The sequence below is a fragment of the Melospiza georgiana genome, chromosome 3, assembly GCF_028018845.1.
Source record: "Melospiza georgiana isolate bMelGeo1 chromosome 3, bMelGeo1.pri, whole genome shotgun sequence".
Taxonomy (NCBI): Eukaryota; Metazoa; Chordata; class Aves; order Passeriformes; family Passerellidae; genus Melospiza; species Melospiza georgiana.
In genome coordinates this window covers 46571880-46596982 of record NC_080432.1, presented here as the reverse complement: position 1 = coordinate 46596982, position 25103 = coordinate 46571880, and the positions used below count along the sequence as shown (strand labels likewise).

At 36.2% G+C, this 25103-nt stretch overlaps 1 protein-coding gene across 4 annotated transcripts in view; it reads left to right on the top strand.

The window, feature by feature from the left end:
• SMYD3 (SET and MYND domain containing 3) overlaps positions 1-25103 on the top strand; it is a 381051-nt gene that overhangs the window by 59625 nt on the left and 296323 nt on the right. Inside the window, exon 1 of one of the 4 annotated variants that reach the window (XM_058020611.1) lies at positions 9063-9097. The exons of the other annotated variants lie outside the window; for them this stretch is intronic. The gene's annotated coding sequence lies outside the window, so the exon portion shown is untranslated. Of the gene's footprint in view, positions 1-9062; positions 9098-25103 lie in introns of those variants that run through there. 4 annotated transcript variants of the gene reach the window in all.

Below are 25103 nucleotides of genomic sequence, written 5' to 3'. Positions count from 1 at the left end.
TAGGCTTAGTGTTTTACCTAGAAGTGCAACTACTCATACTGTGTCAGAATTCCCTTTTTGTGCATTTTGAAACAGTTTGAAGATTTATTTTCCAATTAATGAGAAATAAAAGAGATTCTGATGTGTATCTAGTATAATAGCCATTTTAAAGATCTCCTAATTTCAGGTCCTCGCATTTATAATAATAATAAAGTATAGGCCACCTCTGCCTTAACTAGCAGTAAGATAAAATCCAGTGACAGTGAATGAACTGCTGCAAGCAGACTTCTAGGGCAGTTTAATAAACTTAAACCAGAATTTTATTGGAAAGACGTTTTCTAGAGGATGTTTTGATGAAACTGTTTGTAAACATTTTTGGGAAAGGATGCTGGATTTAAGATTTTAGGGAACCCCGTATGATGCCATTTTGGGTTTTGCCTTTTTTTACCTTTTATACATTCTCTGCATTTTCCACACATATGTTTGTAGCTCTGTAGCCTATTGTATTGGTGGCTAATTTTCCCTGTAATTTTCCATGGCCTTTCCCTAAGCAGAAAATTCCAGATCTCCAAGCCCTGGGAAGTACAAGGTCCCAGTGATTGGTTCTTCCTGGGAACCAAAGCCAAGAACAACTCAAGATGCATTCTCATAGACAAAGCACAACTAGTGCTGAGCGGGGACTCCAGAGAAGGGGCTTGGTCTGGAGGGGAAATTGAATCACCACTTGTCCTCCTAATTGGTGCTTTCTATCAATTATGCTACTTTCCTAAATACTGTAAATATGTATTCATCTCTATGGGGATGGGTTTTTGTGGACATCTTTCCATGACTGCCCCTGGAGGCCTCCATTAAAGATCCTCTTTAATATTGCCTTCTTACTAAAATTATCTTGGGTTTCATTTCCAAGTTGGGAAAAAGCCAACACATAGACCAGAGATGGTACCCTGAAATAGCAGTCTCCCTAACTCTTTTGTTGTGCACAATTTCATTTCTGGACAGTATTTTAACCACATCTGCGATGATAGGAACTAGACAAAGAATTTTTAGCTTTCTGAAATTTTCAATCTTTCCTGCAGTTCCAATCTTGACATCTTGAAAGTAGGTGTGCTGCATTCTTTTAGTTCACTGGAGCGGTCACGCACCTGTATATGTAGGAGGTGAGTAGTTCTTTTAATGCAGGTGGTGGATGTGCTGCTCGCCACTATCTTCTCAGGTGCTGTTCTACTCTTTCCTTTTCAGGTCAGTTTAGAATTGACACAGGTCAAAGAGTAAAAATAGGTCTGAGTGCCTGTAGAGCTGTAAGTCTAGTATAGTCCAAAAAAAAGTATCTGTATGTATTATAAACATGTGCGCAATTTTTATATGTCAGATTAACTTATTTTCATCTCACTTTTTTGAGGTCTGTGATATTGACATAAGAGTAAAGAAGAATGCAAGTTTGATGCTGTAGTCCAGTCTCTGTGCCCACAAAAAGTTTTAACCAGAAGGCCAATTGTCTGTTTAGGCTGTTGGTGTAGTTGGTTTTGTTTTAAACTTAAGTAGTAGTAAGGAGGCTCTATAAAGTGCAGAGGTGTATCTCTCAAGAGGCAGTGTCCTAGTCTCTTTAAAATCCTTTGTTTATTTATCCTCTCAAAATTTAGATATTTTCACTTGTTCTTCTAATTTTTTGTTCCACTCAATGCTTTGAAAGAATTTCTTTTCAACATCAGAGGTATTACTACCATTAAAAAAAAAAACTTACTAAAAGGGTTTTGGCATGAATCTGCATAGGCAGAAAAGGGCCAGGAGTTGAGCAGTGTCATTTGGCCTTTGTAAAGCCTGAATACTAAATTATGATAATTTATTTGTGTGTTGTTTTATGGGCAAGTTGAAGGACGTAGTTAATGATGTGACTGATAAAGTGTGTTTCATCTTCACATTGCTCCCTCAGATCTTAGAGGCTCAGGGTTCTCTGGGAAGACCTTGGAATACAAGATACATCTGGTCAAGATATTCTTAAGTAATGCTTTCAGTAGGTTACTCTTACTTAGGATTCACTGGTTAACTTAATTCCTGGAATTGGCGAAATTAAAATTGATTTGTATCAAGAAAATCAAAAGAATTATTAGGATAAAGTTATGAGCAGGTTAAGAGTTGTTAAAGACATAGAGGTGAAAGCTGTTTTCTGATGCTAGACTTGCTAATCTAATTAACTCTGGATGCACTTGTTCAGTTTCCCTGTGATTGGGAGGCTCTGAAGTTTTATTCCTGGAGGCAGGAAAAAAGCAAGTGCAATGATTAATCCATTGTTGTTCTTTGTGTAATTCAAAGCTAATGTACTTTGCTTCCCTGTTTCATGGTAAATTGAAGACCAGTACTGACAAATTTATTTTTAGTCATGGCCCAGGAAACTATTTTGCAAAAACCTTTTAATTTTGATAGTTCTTTTTATTATAAATGCCAAAATCTTATAATTTACAGGAATACCTGAAACAAAATCGGTTAGTTTAGGTGCTCAACATGCATTTGTGTTTGTTAATCTTTTTACTCTTCTTTTTGTTTTAGAGTTGTAAGAATATGTTCCTGCTCATCAAACTATATTGGAACCTTTATCTCTGACTATTGCCATCATTAAGTCTACTGCATAAGATTTTTGATTATCTTTTTACCTATAGTGCTATTGATTTAGTTGATAAGGTTTTGTTTGGTGAGAGTATGGACTCTGCATTTGTCTGTGTTTGTGGTTTTAAGCTATTGAAAACTTCACACAACTGTGAAGAACTGACTTGCAATCATTAGAAATACTGTGTTAGTTACTGCCAAAATAGTTCCAGGAGAAATTTTGTGTACTCTCTTTCCAGTGTACTCCACAGGAACATAACAGAAGTCATTCTCATAGTTGTTCATAGTTGTACTGAGAAAACATGAATGATCACTTGCCTAACATGTGTTGTTGATTCTGAGTTGCTGTCATATCTAGCAAGAGGGGAATAAGCTAACATCAGCCTCTGCAGCATACAAACTCAAAGGAAATGGCAAAAGCTAAATGTATTATGAGAAAACTAAGCACTAGTTTTGCTTCAATTCTGCTGCTCTTGAAAGCATAGGAGTATGTAGAAAATCTGATGGTGACCTCGTTTTAAATTTAAATTGGTCTATGATTTCAACATGTCTGTTAAATGGCAGTAATGCTTTTTTCACTTGTGTAGTGCTTCCAATAAGCCTCAAGAAGAACTTGAATAAGATTTAGCAACAATTCTCTATAGTTTGTGTGCCAGACCAGTATCTGTAAGAAAACTAAGGCTAATAGAAGGTGTTCCTATAGCTGCCTTTTCATAAGAGTTCTGTAGGGCAGTCAGAACCAAACCACATCTGTCCTACCACACAGTGTAGCAGTCACAGTCTGCTGCTTGTTTCTACAATGGAACAATGAGCAAGTGTAAAGACAACTGGAATATGCACAGTTGTTTTTAAGAGCCTACATCTTAAGCTGTATCTTTTAAATTTTGCAGAAATAGTACTATACTGCTGCTAGGATTTGCATTGTATTTCTCATTGTGTTTGTTTTAGCTCAATGTTGTTGCTTGAAATTAAGATTGCAGAGAAAGTGGCAACCACCGTGCATTGGCTTTAGCAGCAATAGTGTAAATAGAGATTATAGAAAAATTAGTAAATGTTTTTACCAAATAGGAATAAATATTGCAGCAATACTCTAGAATAAGGGTGATAAACAGTCTGATAAGACTCCTCTCTTTTTATTTGGCCAAATGAAAGTTGAGTCCCTACACGAAGTTATTTTTGTCTAAGGTGATTTTTCAGGTTTAGTGATTTTATTTCCTCGTTGAGTTATAATTTTGGGAGATAATCTTCCATGGCAATTATCTTAATTTTCAGTCACAGTAGTTACCTTGAAGAGCAAAGGTATATTATACCAGACCATGAAACAAGGCTTCAACCATTCTATCAGATTTTAAATTGAAGTACATGATCACAATTAAAATGTAAGCTTTTGCTAACAAAGCTTGTTACAGTGAAAGTAAAACTGTAAGACTTCAGTATTTCAAATTGAACTTATGGTATAATTGGGGTCCCCTCATTAAGTTGTATGTACCATCTGTTTTACAAATTGTATAACAAGTACCAGGTGTAGAAAATGAGGTAGAAGAGTTTTAAAGTGAGAATATATTACACAGAGTGGTTGGGTAGAATTTGTAATAATTTGGTTTTGTGTCATAGGAAAGCAGGCTTTTTTCTTGAAGACTAAAGGGAAGCAGAAAGATTAATTTTTAAGGAAGTTAATTCAGCACAAATTGAAAAGCATAAACTGATAGAAAGTTGCTGACTGGAGCTAGCCAGCATTGGGGGGGGGGTGTTGAAAGGAAAGTTGTATGCTTCATGTTCACTTGATGCTTCTTCTGTTGGGCTAAGTTGAAAGTAATAAGATGGCAGAAAACAGTTTAGAGATAAAAATGGCAGGGTAGTGTAGGCTATTTTGCAACAGTTTGGTTTTTAAACATCCATTTATTTATTTATTTAATTTTCTAATTTTTTTTAGATTTTATATTTTAGTGTAGAACTGAAAAGGACCCAGGTGGCCAGGATGTTAATTACCATTAATTTGCCTAATTATGCTCAGAGCATATCCACAAAACACACTTTTAAAAAAGCCAGTGGTCTCTGACAAGTGATATACATCAGTCTGTTGTCTGTTTTCTGACACCCTTATGGAAGTGAACTGGAAGCAGTAATGATAAAAAGCTTTAGTGGCTGTAGCAATTGGAGTACATGCAAAAAAATGTACTCCATTTGTACATGTGTGGGGTGAAGTACCTTTATGTTTAGGAAAAGCCAGCATGAAACAAGGTCATGGAGATGTTTAATAAAGATCTGAATAGTAAATGAAAACCATTTACATCCTCTACCAGCAATTTTAAAAGCCTCTAATTGAGGAGAATAAGCCTGATACCTGTTTATGATGTTTTTGGCAGCAAAGCGGTCTATCCTTATCTTTAGGATGACCTGCAGTGGGGTTGCTTAAAACATTTTTTGTTTGTTTGTTTTGGCTGTGGCAGAGCTAGGAATTTGTGTGGAAGGATTATTAATCAGCTCTAAGACTTTTTCAACATGTTTAGTAGATGAAGAGGCACAAAACTATTTTTCTTCCAGAATGACATCATGGTAGATTGATAATCAGTTGAAAAATACAGAAAAATGCTCTTGGAATACAGGATGGGGAACCATGTATTTGTGGTGCTATTGTTGACTTTCTATATTCTGAGCTGCTTCAGAGTCTCTCTGAAAATTAGGATAATATCTCTCTAAGGTATGCTGTAGAGACAAATAGCTGTTATGGTTGAAGTATCAATTGAGGGCGCAACAAGTTCTATCTCATGTAGACATTTCAGTGGGTGTCAATTAAATGATATCTACCTACATGGAAATCAGTCCTGAAAAGTGTGTTCTCTCCCTATTCCCCAATATATGAGTATATCTTTTTGCTTTAACAGTAATTGTGGGGTGTCTTGTTCTATTTCATTGAAACTACTCCTAAGCTTGTTGTAGACATAAGATGGAGAAAGAAACAATTAGACCATGGTACTGGCTCAATGCCATGATTGAATTGATCCTGTATTTTAGTATGGGTGAGCAGCTGTCACAACGTGGTTGTAGCATGCTTGGCTGGCCTGAGATCACTTAGCTTGTGCCACAGCAACCTGGAGCTGACAAAGGCTGTCTCAAATAGTTTCATGACAGTACATGACTGTGCTTATGGATGTTCTGTGATAGTGGCTGGCAGTAGATTGTGCAAGCAAGGTGCAAGAACTCTGCCAGGATGGTTTGTCTTACCTTTCTTGCTTGCCTTTCCTTACACACTGACACTGGAAGTTACCATGCTGTCCCCAGATAAGTTAGATGTAGATTGACTGGCAGAGGCAGATCAAGGAATATTCCCTTTAGGAAATAATCTAATTTGCCTTAGTGATTTAATTTTTTTCCTCCGCCTTTTCTCCTGATTGTATAAATGTTGACTAGACTTTTTTCATGTCTGTAATCACCAATAAATTGTATTTCTTCTTACAGATACTTTGAAAATATATGGGATTTTTAAAATTTTAAATGTGTTCATTGAAATGTGTCCCTAATGTCATAGATACTGCAGATAATGGATTTGAGCTTATCTCCCTTCTGAATTTAAAGAAATTGTGGGCTGTTATTAAAGTTTTTACAATCACTTTTGGAAATCTGGCAGTATTTTTCTAGTTTAAAATAGAAATCTGCAGGATTAAAGCTTTTTTCCATCTCACATTCCACAAGAATATTCTTCAGTCTGTCAACAAACCTTGTGCTTTGCCTGTACTCACACATACAAAATTCATCTTCTTTCTTCTTCTATTACCATCAAGGCCAAGTTTCCATTCAACTTTCAGAGGAAAGTGGATTGGATGCCCACTCTTTGAAGGACATTTTTATGCATCACAAAGTCATTGAAGTCAGAGTTTCATCATGTAAATAGATAGGATGTGGTGAACTCCTAGTCAAGATAGAAATGGTGAAGTGCTAACCTACTGCTTTGTCAACATCCATTCAGTCTTGTGGGTGAAAATTGCTTGGCTTGTTTGGGTCTTTAGTCTGGGAAGATAGTAAAGAAGGGCGCACATGTTGTCTGTGACATCAGTGTTTTCTGCTATGCAGAAATAATGTAGACTAAGTAATGCTGACATGTTTTTCATTTTGTAGTAATTTCAGCCTTTAAGCTCATTCTCAAATTAAAAAGCAGCATTTGAACAGCAGCTTGATTGGTGCACATTTGTGCTGTCTAATCTTCTGAAAGAATCATGTTTGCTTTTATACTTCATGAGTATGAATAAAATTCCATGATCTGGCTGATAGTGAAAAGTTGTTGCAATAACATAGAATTGCTAGCTTTACTTTTAAACTTCCAACTTCTTTTTGTATTTTTATATTTTTGGGGTTTCTTTTAACCTGAGACAATATCCATCAGCCTGATAATTGAAATGGCATAAATCTGAACCTAGGTTTTATAATTAATGGTGCATATATTGACTATTTTTTGCCTATTAAAAAGTGAAGTACAGTCTGAAGTTTTATAATAAATATATATACTAGTGAAGAAGCAGCTTGTGAGAATATGATGATAGTATTGGAATTTGCCTAGTGGATTTGGACCAATGGCAGATATGAGTCCAACATAATTTGCTGCCCTACTTATACAACATCATTTTTTCTCATTTCATAGCTTTTTTTTTTTTTTTGCATTAAACTATCTTTTTAGACATATCAGACAGTCAGATGGTAATTTCTAATGTGAGTTCCAGTTCATTTGATTGGAAAGCCATAGTTCTGAAAAGCTCCAGTAATAAAGTTTAGTGCAGTACTTCATCCGTTTGCCCCCATTCTATCAGCTTACTGAGGACCAAAATTTGTCCAATTGCCTGAATGATGTACCTAGGCTGACTCCAGAGCTGTGATGGCAGGAATGACCAAGAAGAGAATTCAGCTTGTTGTCTTACCATCCTTGTACCTGATACTTAAATCAGGAATAAGTGCATTTAACCATCTCCTATTAAAACAATATACTTGAAATGAATTAACAGTGGCTGCTGGGAATCACAGCAAGATTTGTACTCTCATCTTCAGCATGAGTGAACCCCAAGGTACAAAAAACAGAAGCTATTTGGGTTAATTGTGTTAACTGTAGTTTTGAAAAATGCCTTTTCCTGGTTAACTTTAACTTTACACAGCTAGCAAAAAAACTAGTTCACTTAATGATTATGTTAATGGATGTGCTTCCTATATATTAGTGAACTGTCTGTAATATCTTGTCATCGCAAAAATTAGAGAATATAGGCATGTGTAAACAAAAAGTACTCAGTAACAGCAGGATGTTGTACAACATTAATGGTTCTTATTGCAAGCTTTCATCTTCTTGGAAGCAGCTGAATTTAGGTAGAGTTCTGATGTCTCACAATGGATGTTGCTGGTGGTATCACTAGATAATAAATCGTAGTGCATTCTCTTGGGCTAAAAGTGAATCTGTACCTGGGTACAAGTCCAGAGAGATGATAAATTCCCATAACCACACAGATTGTGTAAATACAGAAAAACACTGCAAAATAAATAGAGATGTGTCTGGTAGCTTTGTGTTCTGGAAGAAACTGTGATCCATTGGTAGAGATCTGCTAGAAAAGCAAACTGAAAGAGCTGGAGTATCCACAGCAGTAAGAGGTTTTCGACCACCAAGTAACCTATTGTTTGGGAGAAGTGTAAGTATATACACATCAACTTTGCAAGCACGGTATTCTTTGAAATTTTTATCTTCAAATCAAGGAATTGCGCTACAGACAACAGAATAAATAAAATTTATGCTGGCAACCCTGTCCATGATAGAAGCAAACTGAGCAGCCCAGTTTAGTAGATCCAAAATTGTATGGCTTCTAGTAACTCTTTTTACTACCATCTAATTGTGGTAGATTCACAAGAAATTAGATTTGCTAATTTAATTTTCTATTCATTCAATTTCTAGATGAGATGAGTGAGAGGAATGTGAAGACTCATAAGAAAGGCACAGAAAGAGAAAAACAAGCCTGCTTATAAGGGAATGTGGTGTTTTCCAGTTAAGTCTGAGAAAACATTTGAGCAGCATTGTTTTTTGTCAGAGCATCTCTTGGTGGTTTTTGGGAACAAGCATACAGGTATTTCTAGAAACTTAAGTGAGTGTGCGTAAAAGAGAAGTGGAGGTGATGAGAGGCTGGTGAATTCCTACTAATTTTTGTAGTTCATCATATTCTATATTAATTATTTTGCTGGCATTAGCCTGTACACATCAAGGAAGTGGGAAGCTGTGAATATATGTCACTATATGGTTTTAATCACCCTGATACCCCTTTGACTGGAGCTCTGTTTTCAGTGTGCAGTTTGAGGAGATTTCTCTGGACTCCATTTTTGCATTGCTGTGGAGAAGGGGAAGAATTGTGCATAGGCAGAAATAAGATGAAGCTGGTTGCATGCAGCTTGTTGAATCAAACAAGCACATAATAGCAGTAATTTGTTTTTATCTGCTGCCTTCTCCTGAACTGTTTTACTCCAAAGTTCTCAGTCAGCTTTCCAAGATGTGAAGGTAGGAGTATGTTACATACTATCATTCAATGGCAATTGATATTAACTTGAGCTAGGATTAAGTAGGGAATGCTTGATTGTCTAATGATAATTCTATAATTAATATTCTTAGTGATTAGAAATCTCATTGGGTCTCATGAAATGATTTTTTAAATGTAGCATTATGAATTAAGGTGTCTTTTTGCAGCTTGGCAAGTTTTCTCCTGGTGTCTCATCTTTCCAATGGGTAGCTCTTGTACATCTGCCATTTCAGCAGGCAGCTGTTAGTTGTCTTTGTTCTTTATGGCAGAAAGAACTCTTTTAGACCAACAAAATTTGCTTACTTGTTATGGTGCTACTACTAGCAAATGAAAAGTTCTGAGTGTCACTTTTTAGAATCAAAATTGCACATAGAATTTGGAGTACCTTCAAGAAGGAGGGCAGGTGACTCCTCTAACTCATGACAGCAAATGATGTTGATTAAATACAGGTAATGATCAATTGTGGAATTTAGAATAGTGAGGCAAAGTGACTTTGATTTATTGTTCCAAGTAAAGCTGAGTTCTTAGGAAAAAGGATATGGTAACAGATCTGGCGATGGGATCCTCCAGTGTTCACTTGGTCTTTTTGAAAATCAACTAGCTTTTTTAAAATAGTTAATTTTGCTTTGCTTTCACTAGCACTGATTTTATGACTGGGTCAATGTGAAAGAAAATCAAGAGATTTTATATCCCAAATGCCTGAAAGATTTTTAAGGCTGAAAGATAATTTTACATAGTGATGGTGGTCTACTTTTGTGGTCCAGATTGCAGATCTGTGTGTGGATCATGTGTTTATATATATGCTGTTTGACTTGGGTGTCCATTCTGACCCTGTGACCTTGTGTTTAGCCTTGTGTGTTGAGATTTGAGTAGACTGAGAGTCCCATCATTAATTTAATGGAATTTGGGACAAGATGTCAATGTACTCATTGCTTCTTAAGAGCAATCAGGGAAAAAAACCTTGAATTTTTCCCACACTGATTTGTTGCCAGAAGCTGCCTGCATCCGCTCACATGTCATTCTGTCTTGGTAAATCAATCTGCCTCCACATATCCATCTTAGCTCTTCTGTGTTCTGGGAGATGTTATGTTGGAATTATGATCAGCACAATGTATGTTCAGTGTGAAAAGTACACCATGGAATGATAACACTACAGCATTGCACATGCTGTTTTGCCATAGGTTAGGAAGAATTAATTAGCACTGCTATTATTAAAGTGTTACTAATTAATGTTGCACTGTAGTCATATGCTGTAAAAAGTTTTCAATAATCTGTTCAATAAGCTGTTTCACATACGTAATAGACATATGTTGCTATGGAAAAGAAAGGTAACTGAAATCAGGATTGCCTGGGGTTTTATTGATGTAGATGCATTTTCTGGGGAAAATGGCACTGAAGTCTTATAGATCATACAAGACTTCTGTGTGTGTAGGTTCTACAGAAGGGGACATGAGAGTCTATGATCTTTGAAACCCTAGAGAAGACCTTTAATGAAGCTTGACTTTATGCCAGAATACTCTGAAATCAGTTTGAAAATATTATTGATGTGTTTATTATAAGTTAAGGCACTCAGCATCGTAAAGGAATGCTGGAGTACTTTGGAAGTTAGGATGAAAACCACTTTAGAAGTATTTCCCAAGAAAACATTCTTGCTCTTTGATGCTTCCATATGGCTCTGGCAAATGTTTCTGCTCCTTTATTTAAACTGGCAGGGAACCTGTAATTAAAGTATAGAAAGATGCACTGGAAATAAAAAATCATGTCTTTACTTTGAGAATTCAGCTGGATTTTCTAGCTATAGGGATATTTTTATTTGTGGAAAAGTAAGACATGCTTGGAAATGCAGAAGGCTGCTTTGATGCTCTCTTGAGACATCTGTCCTTGATTAGCTGCTCGAACCAGTGATGTTGTGTGTTTGTGCCTTGTTGCCAGGGAAGCCATCATTGATAGCTTCTTTTGAGAAAGGAAAAGGAACAGATGAAAATGTACTCATTTGCTGCTTCATTTGAGGCTGAAACATTCCCCAAATTAATTCTGGCACATTTCCGTTTTTGAGGGCTTTGTGGTTCTATGACTGAATAATTGTCTGAAGGCTTATATGCAAAAGCATAAGGCATAGAAAGTACTCTGTAAATTAAAAATGTTGAGCTATGGTTCATCCATTCACCACTATCATGTGATTTAGAAGATACCCTTTAAACAGCATTTGATTGTGCATTTATTTGTATTAATGGACCTCACCCAGGAAAACTTACTTCAGATGTATTCCTACAGTAGTTGGTGAGTTACAAGGAGGAATTACCTTTTATATCTTCCAATGTGAGACAAATTCCTTGTTTGATGTCTAGGAGTTTAAGCTTCAACATCTGTTGCCAGCAGCCTGTCTAACCTAAATAATCCAAGCTTTTGGATTGCACCAAAATACTTTGAATAAAATTGTTTTAATAAATGAGTGCTTTTGGGAACTTCTGAAACTCCCTCAGTTATGAGGAACTGTCAGTGCCTGAACTGAAAAAGATTGTTAGATTTAAATACAAATAAGAATCTTTATTTTTTACTTATTTCCAAGCAAATTAATAAGTCAGTGACTGTGAAATAAATAATTAAGTCTCTTGAAGTAATTATGATAATTTTCCAGCAGTTGTGTCTTCCACACATGCAGAGCCAAGGCTAGGATAACAATACTGAGATTCTTTGATTGGTGCATTTATTACAGAGGAATTCCTAAGGACTTCAAATCAGTGTTGGGTTTTTTCCCTAACTGAAATGCACCATCTTCTTCACAGAAAAGAAGAGCCATTGTGATGTTTTAAACTTCATGAACAGCTTTAATATTGCTGTGCTTTTAGGAAAGGTCTGTCTTTCTCTTTGGATCTGGATGACTTTCTCATTGGTCTGTCGGAATAGGCCTGGTAGTGCCATACTTGCAGAAGTGCATCCTGTGGAAATCTCTGGCTGCAGGAGAGCATTGTTGCTAGCAGAACATGTCAGGATGCAGGGGCATCTCCTACAGGCTAGAGAGATTTGAAGAGAGCAGAAGAGGCAATCCAAAGGTCATTTAAACACCTTTTTTTTAATATGATGCAAAATAAAATAAAGAAGACATTTCACTGCAGTGTTTATGTTCTCTTCTTGCAGTGTCACTGGATTAACAGAAAATCCACAAAGTAAACAATATTAGTGTTATTTGTAACTGCTGTCTACATTTTGGATAATGCTACTCTATGTGGGTCAAGAAACCAGTGCATGGAGATAAAACAAGAATATAAGAAAGAATCAATTTATTTTAAGCATGATTTGCTATCACCCTGCTGCTTTTCTGAAGACAGTAGTTATATTCACACATGACATGATGAAGAAATTTTCAGCAAAATCATTCATGAATTTTATGGTTGCAGTGGAGTTATTTCTGCCCTTTAATAGTATGTTGCAGATGTGATGTGAGATTTAATGGGACTCTTTTTTTTTTATAATTGAAAAAGTGTAATTGCCTTTGGTGGAAGCTGAACTAGAAAACAGGAAATGCTGATCATGTGTGACATGATCTGGGATGGAATTGCTTGAGTTTTTATTTCTTTTTGCATTTACCTGAAATTTCCTTTTTAAGCATTAGAAAACATGGGGAAGAATAATCTCAATGCATCTTTATTATAACTGGTATTTCTGTGTAGGCTCAGCTTTGTTCGGAAAACTAGTTGTGACTGCTGGGTAATTGCAGGGTTGGGATTGCCCTGGGAAAGTCAGATGCAGTAAGTTACTGTGCATGAATTAAAAGCTGCCAGACTTTTTGGCTTTCTTTAAAGGGATGTTGTTGTTGTTGATAGTGTTTATTTTTGTTTTTGACTAAACACAATCCATTTTGATAGATTGGTTTTCAAACTCATTTGTCTCTATTAAAAAGGGGCTATATCGAGATTTTGCAGGCCAATTTGGCCTGTTTAGAATAACATGACTGGTGTTTAAATGTAGTCTTCAGAAACGGCCTTTGTTAACAAAGTCTCTGTTTGTTCCTGTTCTCTTACTAAACAGTTTGAAAAGGGTAGAACTAGTTCACATCAAAGCTCTGGTTTGTCTAACAGCCTGCTACCATCAAATAAATTAAGCTGAACTAGGTCAGTGTATTGTGATCTAATCAAATTAATGTAATGATTGGCTTTTTAAAAAAATACTGTTATAATTTAAAAGATTGACATTTCCTGAACCCTGAACCTGAAAAAATAAGCTCTTGTATGTTTGACTCAACCCATTTTTTCCTTTCTGTTTAAATACAGAAAACAGTACCTGTTCTTAAGGTGGGAGTAGAAAACCAAGAAACTGCTTCACCAGATTAGAGGAAAGACTCAAAAAAAGCAGAAATAAGGGGTTGGGTGGCCTTTTCCTATTCTCCCAGTTAACTTCAGGTTGGGAGATATCAGATCAATGAAAAAAGGGCCACTGTTCCAGTTGCATTTTATGTAGCATTTCACAGTAAACAAGCTTTGGATCTTGTGGCAAATGGCTTTAATGAAGCCTTTTAAAAAAGTATTAAAACACCTAGTGTTTTAAATTTTGAGATTTTTCACTGGTTTTGTTGCTATATTAAGCAGACAAAGAGATTTATGAGAATCTGATCTATGTTCTATGATGCTATAGGACATTTTTACTGATTTAAAAATATTTTGGATTGGCTTGGTACAGAATAAATGGCAATTTATTCTTGCAGCTGAGCTGTGATCCTCACTTTCCCTGTTGTAGATAAGAAGATACAGGAAAAGCTGGAGAGGAGTGGGGGGAGGGAGAGAGAAGGAGCAGAAAAGGACAAGTAAAGGTTTTCATTTTGTGATTTTTATTTATTTTTGGTCCATATGCATTGGATCCAAGAGGCTGGGTAGCTACAGACAAGTTTTGAGTTGGCAGGTTTGCCTTGACAGCTGTTACCTTGGACTTTGGAATATTCTCCCTCATCAGTGGTACCATCTGGCTGCTCTGACATGATATTTCTACTTCATCAGTCTCTGGTAAGTTGGGTGGAACTGCAGGAGCTGTTTCATCCTGTGTTTCTAATGCTGTGTTGCTGTAGTAGTGTTAGCTGTAAGAAGTCAGAGATCAAAAGTTGAGGCCTGAGGGGAGAAGGTAACATCGGATTTGTCATGTCTTAGACTAGTGTGGCTGCTGGTCCGCTGATTTGAAAAACAAGTCACTGTCAGTTTTAAAATGAATGCAGCCTTTGGCTCAGGAAATTCCTAAAGCAGAGGTTGGTGGGTACTGGGATGGGTATATGGGTGGAAAGATCCCTCTCTCTCTGTGTATTTACTACCCATTTTCACAAAGACTCTGGTGTGGGCTGGTCAGAAACGTTATTGTGCTTGCACATCCACATTTGTTTAGACCTGGAATAGCTGTCCTTAAATGATGATTTGTTAATCCTGTTTATCAAAAGTAAACTGATGATCCGTGAGCCTGGTGCTGGAATTCCCGTGTCAACTCACATTCATAAAGCTAAGAATTAAAACTCCCTAACACAGGAAAATTAAATCTTATGTGTTTCAAATGCATAGAAATCTTATAAATAGATAATGGTATTAAACAGGGTGGATATTAAATGATACATGGAATTGTAGCAATCACTGTGAATCTTAAACCTTATAATGCACACTGCTCATTTTTGTGTGTTTCTTTGCTCTCTCTGTACCATGTAAAATCTTTTAACTGGTGTAAATTCAGATAGCTGTGCTGATTGCAGTGGAGAGCATTGGGAAATGCAGCTCTATACATTCCTGAAACAAACTATAATGGCTGCTAGCAAGGAGGCAATAATGATTAATAATGTGGATTTTGTGGTCAATAGGTGGAAATGATCTGCATTTGATTTTTTATGTGGGAAACAAATAAATTATTTTTGTCCTTTCACAGAAATAATGTACATGCCTGCTACATAAAACAGGTCTTTAGATGAGAATATAGAGCTGTTGGTTAAAATTTTAGCAGTTATATTTATAAGCAAGTGAATAATACCTAGCACCAGTCTATATTTTTGCTGTTCTTTTTTGGTGTATTTAGTATAAAAAATGTGTTGTGGGAGTTTGTTTGTTCGGGTTTTTTTTAGTTATTTTTAATATTTGCTCTATTTTAATGCCACAGTATCTTTTTCTCATTATAAAGATGATCAATCAATAATTACAATAAAAGGTTCAGCATGCATCAGTTATTTTCCACTTTATCCTGATGATGAGGTCACTGTCAAATAAAAAATATTCTCAATAAATACAATATATGGGTGAAAATCAAATCTTACCAAATGAGTGTTAACTGATTTAGTCTGTAGAAAAGGTGGCACAGGGGATCTGAGTGGCATGTCAGTCTCTTCCAAGAAAGAAGTGGTAGGAGAAGAGGAAACAGCCTCATGTGAAGGAAGGGTTAGGTTGTATATTAAGAATGTTCTTTTTGTGGAAAGAATTGTGGAGCATTAGAGCAGACTGCCTGGTGCTGGAGTCCCCACCCCAGGAGGTGTTTAGACTATGTGCAAGTGTGGCACTTAGACCTGGCAGTGCTAGGTTTATGGTTGGACTTGATTTTCAGTGTCTTTTTCAGCCTAAATATTTCTGTGACTATATGACCTTAATGAAAATAGATCCTTGATAAACTATTTATAGGGTTTTATTGATGAATTTGCATGTTTGGTGGAGAAAGGTAATATTGCTATTAAACCAAGTTTTATCTTTTTGGTCGTGCAAATGAAGAAAAAGATATATCACAGCTAACTAAAAGCCTTGAAGACTTTTACAGTCCTCACAGCATTCATTGAAAATGAGAATATTACCTTTACATGCTTTTTTCATGTCTGACTCACAGGAGTAGATTCTTGACCTTGTGCCATGCAATACTTAAGTGAGAGTCTTTGTTGGCAGTGATGACTTCATTCATTTGCCCAAGCACTAACAAAAGACTAGGCTGAACTACAGCTGTTTGCTAAGACGCTGGGATGAACACGAACTTTTTATTTCAATCCAGACAATATTTATTCCACTATATTGTTACCCTGTGTATTGCATCTTCACTTGGCCAAAACCATTGTATTATTCTTGGTGTAAGAGAAATTGTTTATCAGTGTAGAGTGACAAAATTCTGGGGATTTCTAAGAGTCAGGACTAAAACCTTCATTATTCTATTTCTGTGATGAAAGAGAGCTGAGCTATTTTCATTTATTTAAAAGTTGAAGAAAACAAAAGGAATTATTTAAACTAATCAGTGTATGGAAAACATTGTCTTCTGTTTGAAAAGCTAGTATGGCAGACAGTATTTTTCTCCCTCCATCCAACAGATTACCAGTAATGTGTCTTACTAGAATTGTTTTCATTATGCTTGGATGATTTTTCATGTGACTTTGAGTTTGATAATGCTTTTGTTACTTTTCTCTATAAAAAAACAGAGGTCAGAAGCTGTATGCTGCTCACTCTGAAACTGAAGTTTTAACTTAATAGATTCTTCAGAAAGATTTGGGAATGTTGTGTTCTCTTGATAATTCTTTACCAAAATGTCACAGCAGAAGTAGCTGGGGCACACTCCTAAAATTGTTCTCTAGGATTAAAGATTTAGTTTAGGTACTGGTGAAAGGAGTGGCTACTGATGACAAGCAAAGGTGGGGTGTGTGTTTTCAACTTTCACTCCATCATGGCATGTATTCCTGGAGGAAGAGTAGGAGGTGGTGGTCTCATACAGTGGGGATTGGAAACAAATATTTCTGTGGGGTTTGTAGTCATAGAAATATTATGCATGGTCTTGATCTAGACATTGGTTTTGCATTGATGAAACATTTTAATAATAAGATTTTTCCCCCATGCACAATTTCATCGTATCCCTTCAGATAAGACTAGTTTGTTACTGACTTACATGACTAGATAAGAATGTTATCTCTTCAATGTTTTATTTGGAATTAAGTCAAATGTTCTCTTCCAGTAAGTGAAAACAGCTAAAATGCTTCAAAATCTTAAAGTAACTTATTCTCCAGTTATTGTGGTAGCAAGTCTTGGGTTTGTGCAAATATAAGCCTTTTGTATTAGGAAGTCACCAAATGGATTGATAAATGGATATTCAATAATTATACAAAAACTTATTTAAAACTTGCAGATCTTGGCCTCACAGAAAGAAGTAAATATGCAGAATTTCTCAGTGGACTCAAGACTGACAGAGGGAGATACAGCAAGTTCAAAAAATACAGTATGCTCATTTTTTTGTGGCTTACTGACAAAATTAATGCTGAGGTCATATTTGGAGATAAGTAATCTTTTGGTATTCTTCCTGATAATGAAATTGTCCAAGAAAAATCTTTGTGTTATCATAAATCTGTATCTTTGCAGTCATTTTATGCAGGTGATTTTAAAAAGTAGATTTTTGACCTGATAGAATGGAAACGTTTCTTAGAAATGAGAAGGAAACTTCAATGAGGAATATATGAGATTGTTCTCTTTAAAATCTAACAGGCAAAAATTGTGGACACCTTTTGAAAAGTAAGCTTCATCTTCATGTCACATCCCAAGGAAAATCTTGACCTGCTCACCCAATGATGCTTAAATAATTTTCATAATTAAGTCCTGCAGCCAGTATTCTCCATGTGAGCAGAAAAACTGCAAGCTTGGTCTGTTGAAGTTGGCAGGCTTTGCCTTCTGCTGAGGAGTGAGCCCTGGAATCAAGGATTTTTCATAGAAAACACCTGATAATTTATGCTTTTTCTTCAGAGATTATTGGAGTGTTAGCTGGATGTTTGCTGGTAAACAAATGGTGCCCTGTGTAGAACTTTAAACAGTAACTGCCATCTGAAAAACAATATATAGCTAGAGGCCAATCTACAGGCAAGCTGTGTTATTTTCTCAGCATTTAGCAAAGTTAAACAAGCAGCTGTTTTCTGCACTGCCTTCAGCTTTTAGCTGGCCTTGTGTGGTCTGGCTGGATTATGTTACAGTAATGTGGTCCTGATGTGACAGCCTTTGGTAAACATAGCAATGAGCATAACTGGAAGTGTCTTTTCTTACATATTTCTTTATAGGAAGAGAAGAGACAATAAAGTAGTGCTTACTTATGACTCTCCATTTGAATAGGAGCTTCTCAAGAATTAATGAGACCCTGAGGTGTCATCATGTATGAAAAGAAATGCAGTTTATTTCTTCCCCAGAACAGTTGTGCACACTTCCACTGCTTCATTGAAACTTGGGCTTTTCTTGGTGATTTCTCTTTAAAATTTACTTCTGAGTTTTTGTAAAAGACCAACCATGTATTTACTCCAAGAAGGGGAAGTTTCCTTCTGTCCTGTTAAAAATCCATTTCACCAGCTCAGTAACAGAGCCAATATTCTCCGCTTTGATTTCACCTGGCCACTGCTCCTACTAGGTTTGCCTTCATAGAAGCCATGGCTCTGTGTCTTGATTGCTCTGCCTCAGAGCAAGACTCCATGCTCTTATTACTTTAGTTTTGTTAGTACTGGCAAGCCAAAGTACTGAAGTAATCCCCTACTGTTCTGATTGATTTGCACAATTTTCTGGTGTTAGCTCGGCTTTGCCTCAGCAGCCGCAGCCATCTGCATCTGGTCCAGCTCCCGGCTGCATTCAGGCAGGGGTCAGCAGCTCCAGTGCAAGATGGATGGCTGATTCATGGGCTTCAAGACTGAGGAAATGATTGCAACCCTCAGTTCTTCCACAAGTCAGTCTGATAGAACAAAGGATTATATGATGTCAGTGTAATTAAACTGTGCCTGACCAAAATTCCTTTCAAACATACCAGTTATGTCTTTTTATTGGACTGAAGAGTGGCCAAAAAGTCTTGCACTGTCCTCATGGGGATAAGGGCTGCAATTTTCTGTAACTATATTATGGGAATTTCCAAGAGCAAGTACATTGACCCTCTGCTGGAAACTGTTTATATATCAACACTTTTTTCTTTTATGGTTTCCATTATTTAATTTTTATTTTAAGGTGTAGGTGTGCTGTATGGATGCAATCAATTCAGCTTCTTCTGAATCAGTGATTACAAATTCTCCCATATTGGTATTCTTCCTTAAGATTGTCAGATCTCCGTAAGACATGACTCGTTTGGTTTGTATTATGAGTGTAAGTGTATGTATTATGAATGTAAAATGTATGTTTTGTGAATTTTTTGTGACATATTATGGAATTTAGCCTTTCCCCCCCTTTAACTAGAGAAGGCAACCTCTCCCTGCCTCAGATTTTCTGGTGAAAGAGTGCTCTAAAAAATTATGTTTTAGGAGATAGGATGTGAAGAATTGTGAATTCTTAAAACGTGGTCAGAAATCACAAAAAAAAAGAGCTGGAGGACAAAAATGCTTAATATGCCAATTTATACTACAACCAGTTGCTGTGAGATTTGGCCAAGTATTTCAAGTTTTGAATTATGACAAAGTTCTATGGGGTTATCACATGCTTACTAATGATTTTTTTATGCACTGCTTGATTATAGAGATGAAACTTGATGCTGAAAATGGGAAATACTGAGCTAGCCTTACTACTGTGAGATACCATTCCTTTAGACCAAGGTGGAGTAGAGTGCTGGCTGGAATTCATTGTAGACCCAGACATTTTATGGAAGACATTTTATGGAAGAGCAATTCCAGCTATTTCCTATTTTTTGACTACTAGTTTCAACACTGCTAAGTGAGGAACTAACAGTTTGCTATTTGTAGTCACTTAAAATGAACTTGTGAACTTCCTTAATGAAACATGAAGCTATTTCATAAAAAAGTCAAATCAAATTATAATATTGTAGCTGTTGGAAGTATAATCCTTACAGTTAGGGATTTACAACTTGTCTAAACCATAACATTTTGCTTAGTAGATCTTGTCACATAGGAATGCTACTTAGTTTTTTTTTTATTATTTTGAGACAAGTCCTATACAACAGCTTTATATAAAACATATGATGTAGTGACTCCATAACCTTATCCTAACCCCTGTACATGTGCAAAGGTACTGCCTGTAAAGGAGGCACAGTTTGTGTCCAAATACTCTGGGAATACTTAGTATATCTACCTCCCTCCTTAAATACTTCCAAATGGGAAGGAATAGACAAAAGGAAATAGTGTGAACACAGTGATAAAATGACATTTCTTAACTTTCTTAACTTTTCTAGAAGAGGATATTTTACCATTGGGAATTTTTGCTGTAGTATAAACAACTTCCATCTCCACTAAGAAATCAGAACATGGTACAAATGTGACCACAAAAAAAAAGCATACCCAAAGATAGATAAGAAACCACCAAAATACCTTTCTCCCAGAAATGTTTGTAATGCTCATGAGACATTTCCTGATTAAATACTTTCCATTTTATTAATTTATTCCTCTGTGTATATTTCTTTATGAAGAAAGGCAAGATGTATTTAACCACAGGTCACTTATTGTATCAAATATCGGATGTTTATAGTGATAAATAAAAATACAGGACTGTCTTTTAGTACTTGTGTGTACCATCAGTCAACATCACTTAATAAACTGATTATTTTTTTAGCATATGAGTCAATGTAAATGCGTTTGAGAAGGCATAAAAAAATATGGTATAATTGAGAAGCAGTATATGATGGATGTCAAGAAAAGAGTTAAAATTATAATAGCTTGAGTTTTTGTTACCTCCATGAAATAAGTTGGTTCTGTAACTTTCTGCATTCCTTGGGGGGTGTATTTGAACAGCTGAAGAAAGAAAAGGAAATTTTGAAGTAGATGCCACACTGGTGCTGTATTTGAATACTTTACAGGTTTCTTAAAGGAAATTATATTTGTGATCAGGATGAGTGAGCTTTTATGGTTAAAAAAGGAGAAACTGAATGCTCTATACATTTTCCAAACTATTCAAAACTCACTTAAACTGCTGGAATAACTCCCTTGTCTTTACTACCTCCTCCTTTTGGACAGAGACCATATCTGCATTTGACTCCTTAAAGAGAACAACAGGTCAACACCCTTTCTCCCAGGCTGTTGCTTCAGTCTTCCTTACCTTTTAGCATTTTTATTCCTTTCTCCATAAGAAGCTCCAGACCCATGCCAGCTTCTTTACAGATTTTATTTTATTTCTAATTATTTATTTTCCCATATTCTCATTCCTTTTCTTGTTGGTGCTTCAGAAAAATGTGTTGTTGCTGAAGTATGGTATTCTGAAGCATGAAAATACAGCCTGTTGTGTAAAAACAACAGAAAAGTGACATTTCTTTAGGAAAAATAGTCTGTTGAAGTCAGTCCTTGGTAAACAATTGAAACAATGTGTTCTCCCTACCATTAAAATTATTCCTATCATCAAAAAAGTAATCCCTGAGCTATCTGAATTTGCTTATTTCCTCTCATGAATCAAATGTATACTTCTATATTTCTAGTCTATTACAATCTATACTTGCTGTATTGATTTGTGTGTTTCTAGCAAACAAGATCAATGCTTTTGATATAGCAGAGACAGCATTTTATAGTCCACACAATCTTATTTTTAAATCTCAAACAATGAAGTGAAATTCAGTTTAAAAGCAAATTTTCCAATTAGATTTCTAATGCTTTCACATAAGAAAAGTATGTCAAGAGGTTTCAGGTGAAGGCAGATATTATGAAAATGCCAGTCAGCTACCAAATGATTATAATTAAACACTAGATCACTATCAAAAAATAATATCAGAGCAGAATTGACAGTTTTCAATTATCTTGTTATAGGACTAAGCCAGCTTTTGCTCACAAGGGATTAATTATCACTCTACATTTCCATATGAGCCTGTACTCAAACCACCATTGTAGCTGTCACTTCGACTTTGGTTTTAAGTCTTTTTTTAATAGGTGACTGTATAGCCATGAAGTGCTGAAAGTTTGTTAAACATATTGGACTGTTGCCCTGTACTGTGTTTGAGCTGTGTAAACAAACATCTGGCCTGGCTGCTGGCCTGGCTGTTGAGGTTGTGTACCTGACCATAAATTAGCAGAACAGTATATTTGTGTCCGAATTCTTATTACACTGTGAATTTTTGAATCGTAGATTTAGTAAGGCCAGGCTGATGACAGGGAAGGTGTTAACTGGCGAATTTTATGTGCCTGGACCCCAGGTACCAATGCCAGAAATGGAAATGAGTAGAAGAGTGTTGGTGCTACACCAAACTGAGCTAGCTGTGAAACATTGCTGGTAGAGAAACCTAATTCTCCAAATGGTAGTGTGCGTGTGTGTGTGTTTTGCTGTGTCAGCCAGTGGAATTGTCTCATCCTCCACTTGCAGGGCTGCAAGAGCCTAAAGAGAGTAAAGGGGGGAGATGGGACACAGCCAGGACTGGGCTAGAGGGCTGAGCTTGGAGGCATTCACCTCTTCTGATCATAAAGCTGTAGGGGCAAACTGTATCTGAATGCACAAGTCCATGACTGTGTAAGTCAACTGTTGATTTCCCTTTCTTGCCTCCATTAATCACATTGTTGCTTCTTCCTTGCCAGCATTAGCACTCAACTGACCAGAATGAGAAGGGATGAGTCAGGATCTGAACCAGGTAAAGCCAATCCCAGAGAAAGGGAGTCTCATCTGTGTGAGATGGAAAAGCAGGTTACAGAATTTAGAAGTCTTCAGGTCTGTGAAAGTAATAAATAAAATAGTAGGCTTGAAGGTGGCATCATAAGTCCAGGCATAGCTGGAATTGGTGGTTCAGAATTCCTGTTGTGTTTGCTTTTAGCATCTTTGTTTTTCAGTGCTTTCTGCTAAAAGTAATTTGTGAGTAAATTAACTGTAAATTAACTGATCTCTCACATTTGCCTTTGATATAATAAAGCATTCCTTTTGATTTTCAAATAAATTTGTCAGGAATCCTGTATTACAAAAAGCAAAGTATTTCAAGATCTGATTCTAAATGTCTCTTGGTAAAAGTCTTATTGACCATAATGATATTTCTGAATGAAGTATAGTGGCCCAGTTGTTGAGAATTCATTCTTACTACCTCAGATTCCTTTAAATGAAGCATACTTATCAGCAATGCTGAAGTGGTATGAAAAAACTGATACTTGCTGTAGAGTAACTAGTGTTTGAGTTGCTTTTTTGCTGGAGAAAGCCAAGGGAATTATTTGAAAATGAGGGAAAAATGTTAAGCTTTCTTGTGCTTTATTGCATGGACTATATATGGAGAAATTTAAGGAAAGACAGAAGGTTGAAGGTTGTAGAAGGTAGAAGAGTGTAGAATGAAGTAGAAGGTTGTTTAAGCAAGACTTTTTGGTCCTATCCAGAATGTGCTTTAGGGAGGACTTGAACTGGAGATACTTCCACTTATAACAAGAAATTAAATTTAGATTTAGACATACTAAAATTAATAGTAAATATTATTTAGGCTAGTTTTTCTCATCAGGTGCCAAGAATTATTGGTGAGTTTCTTTTTCTCTTCCCCATCCTCCTTTTAGTCAGTAACCAAAAATTGTAAGGAAAAAAGTTTTTCCTTTTTAAGCTAAGTGATGTGTGGTAATGATTATAAGCAATACATGTGGAGATCCTGTGGTTTGTGTGTTTGCCTAGGGCCTTTGTTGTTAGAGCACCATCATATGCCAGCTTTAGTAATGAGTGCTAGCCAACATCTATGTTGATAGTTTGTTCTGATTTTTTTTTTCTTCAGATTTTATTTCAATATGATGTAGGTAAAAGAAAATGAAAATGCTGGCTACCTTCCTGCTTGAGTAGAGCAGTTTGTCAGCTGAACACATCTGGCCTTTGACAGGCATGCTTGTATTTGATTACCTACTGAAGATGTAGTGCAGGCACACACAAGTTGGGTAAACATGCTGAGGGGGCAGTTTCCTTACCTCCCATGAAGAATATTCATCTTAACTTGTTTTGTGTAGAATTAAACTAATGCAGTTTCTGTTAGAAGGAACTTTTACTAAGTCATTAATTATTTATGTGAATTTCCATGCTATACTTTTGTAAAAACTGATTTTATGATTTAATATGTTGTCTTAATGAATATACACAGCAAAGCAGTTTTTAAAAATATGCTGGATCTTAAATAGGAGGCTTATTTTTTGTGTGTGTTTTACCTGCAGATGATGCAATTACTCTGTGTAAGCCTACTCAGAGAGGAGAGCTAGAGAGCATGGAGTGTTTAGGGAAAGATTCATTGACCTTCACCCCCAGACTGCTTACGTGAGCAGTGCCTACAATGGGTCTCAAGAAAGTCTTTGCTTAACCAATACACTTCAGCAAAATATGTCTGCAATATTTTTCTTTAACATTTGCCATTATGGCAGTCATGAGAAGCTCATATTGCTGCATCAGCTGTTTCTCTGGTCTTCCTTTAGTTGCCTTGATTTGGGTTGTTTTTTTCTTTTTAAAGGCAAGAAGATGCATAACTAAAGCATAATGATTTATCTGCTGAATATTTTTAATGTAGCACAGAAATAGGAATAAGATTTGACAATTTGACTTATGATGTATGGTAGAGAGAGGGCAAAAAATGTTTTAAGGCAACTGAACTGCTCAGAGACATTCAGAGAGCTCTGCAAATCAATGCTGAGAGTGACGGACTCATATATCAACCATGACTCTGCACCAGACAGAAAGTAATGAGAACTTCAGTAATTTGGCTCTGCTGTGGTTGAATGCTGCTTCTGGGTGAAATTTCATGAGCATATTAGAAGTGAGACCAGGTCATTTCTGTCTTAGCAGACAGAGGTAATTTTAAAAATAGTGATACCTGCCCTGGAAATAAAACTTGGGTGAGCAGCAAACTATAGCTGCAGAAGTATATGGGAGTAAGTGCATGCATTACACTTCAGGCATTGATTTCCCCCTTTCTGTAGTGTTTTTGAGTTGTTGTTTCCTTATCAGGTAGATTTGAGGGAAGATCTGTAAATAAAGAGGTTAAGAAGTGTATTCACAGGTAAGTGATGAGAAACTGTTGCAGTTTATGAAAAAGGATATTGGGATAACTTGCTCTGTGGGAGATGCTAGAAAAGAAGAAACAAATAAAAAATAAAACCATCCCCTTAGTATGTTTACTTTTTCTGGTACTATT